The 1,824-nt window shown below is 48.6% G+C and overlaps 1 protein-coding gene across 2 annotated transcripts in view; it reads left to right on the forward strand.

Moving 5' to 3' along the window:
• Positions 1-263: 263 nt before the first annotated feature.
• Positions 264-1,824, forward strand: part of FOXJ2 (forkhead box J2) — a 27,242-nt gene continuing 25,681 nt past the window's right edge. For both annotated transcript variants that reach the window (XM_026046941.1, XM_026046946.1), the window contains exon 1: positions 264-955. The gene's annotated coding sequence lies outside the window, so the exon portion shown is untranslated. The remainder of the gene's footprint in view (positions 956-1,824) is intronic.

Here is a 1,824-nt window from a genome sequence, read left to right on the forward strand (position 1 = left end):
GGAGACCTCCCTCGTGGAGCGGAGCAGGGAGGGCGCCGCGTCCCTGGGGGGGCTGCTGCGGGTCCTCCCTGGCACCTGCCCCGTGCCCGCTGCGTCGCCGCCGCGTGAGGAGGAATCCGGAATCCTCCTCTGAGCAGGCAGGGAGACTCCCCGGCTGGCACCCAGCTTTCCCCCGGGCCCGGCCGGACAGCGAGCGGGGAGCCCCCGGGGGAAGAGGGGCGGCCCCCCAAAGAGAAACAAGCCAGACACCCCCCCCCCAGGTGCTCGCCTAGTGGTTTTAGTTACATACGTTTGGTCAGCAAGCGGCAGARTAAGACAGGCCTGGGTTTGGGTACTGTCCCCTTTCCAGCTGCTGTTGACCACTGGATAAAAATATAATTTCCAGTGCTGATCTGGCCATCCTTCATCCTAAAGAAGATCCCTCGGTTCCTAAAGCAGGAGGGCTTTTCTCCAAATAACCTCTGCAAGGAGGGAAGACACGCCTCCAGGGAAGGAAAAAGACAGATTTTGCTGATAATACCCACAGAGGTAGCAGAATTCTTTCAGAGATTTGCCTAGCCCTAAGGACGAGGTGTATCTGCGGGAGAGAGGACAGACACTTCCAGGTAGGGACGCTGTGGAAGTCGCTCTCTCAATCTGACAGCCAGTGAAGAGAAGAAAATGCCCCCTCCTGGAGGCCTCCCCTTTAGTGGTTAGCTGCCAAGAGAGGGACCGTTTGCATCCCAGGAGAAAACTAGCAGTTTTAGGGGACTGAAAGTCCCAGGCGGATCGTTTTTAGCACTTAAGATCCTGGTTTCATTCGCAATCCCCTGGCCCTCAAAATCTTTCTTGAAGAAGCTCTCGGAGTAACTGGCAGCAACGTTGACGTTCTGAGGATGGGACTCAAAGGAGTGTGAAGGTCAGCAGCCTAGAAACCAGCCCTGAAGATCCATCTTCCTCCAGAAAATCTCCCAGAGTGAGTGACCACATTATGTCATCTCTGTCTTCCTTTCTGTCATGCTCTTCCCCTCTCTCTTTATTGTTTTCCATGTCTTTTTTCCTCTTAGTATCWGCTTTTCTATGAATCTTTCCTGTCTCCTCCTACTTAGGAATCTCTCTCCAACCTTCTTTTTCCATATATCTTTTTCCAGCTCTCTCATTAATATCATTTATACATTACATGACTTGAACCTTTCCCTCACTATTTTGCTTATGGATAACTCTCGCCCTAATTAATTGCAGCAAGCCTCTCCTTTCCTTTCCACTTGCTTTCTTTGGTGTATTGATTTTGTCCTGGGCTCAGCCTTTATCATCAGTGGCGTGAAATTAGTTTATGTTATCCAGTAGTCATTGAGAGGGGTAATACTGCCAAAAAAAAAAAAAAAAAAAAAAAAAAAGAAGAAGAAGGAAGAATGATTTGAAGTGCCAGTATCTAATAGTGTGTGGATATATATACATGTGTATATATATATAAAATAATGTTGTGAGTGTCAGGTGTTCTCTGTGCAAGTCTTGCTATGAACGTAACTGTAGGAGTAGAGTCATTGTGAGACACAGACTTGGTTGTGCTTGGAAGGTGAATGTGCAGACCCCGGTGCTAAAGCTCTGAAATGAAAAATCATGCTGTGCTCTGGGGCTGTGAGATCAGTCCYGGCAAGAGTGCCCTTGAGAGTTGATCCTTTTGGACTTAGGGGGCTGGGGATGAAAGTCACAGCAATGCTGGTGGAGTCTTCTCTGGAAGTCAAAGCCATTACATTGGTACTCGTCTTCATATGTATTTTCTTCTGTGTGCAGGGATAAAATTATCAATCTTAATGCTGCAGTCATGCTGAGCTAAGCTGATTG

This window comes from Nothoprocta perdicaria, unplaced genomic scaffold (assembly GCF_003342845.1).
Source record: "Nothoprocta perdicaria isolate Ctin4 unplaced genomic scaffold, notPer1 scaffold_464, whole genome shotgun sequence".
NCBI classification, from domain to species: Eukaryota; Metazoa; Chordata; class Aves; order Tinamiformes; family Tinamidae; genus Nothoprocta; species Nothoprocta perdicaria.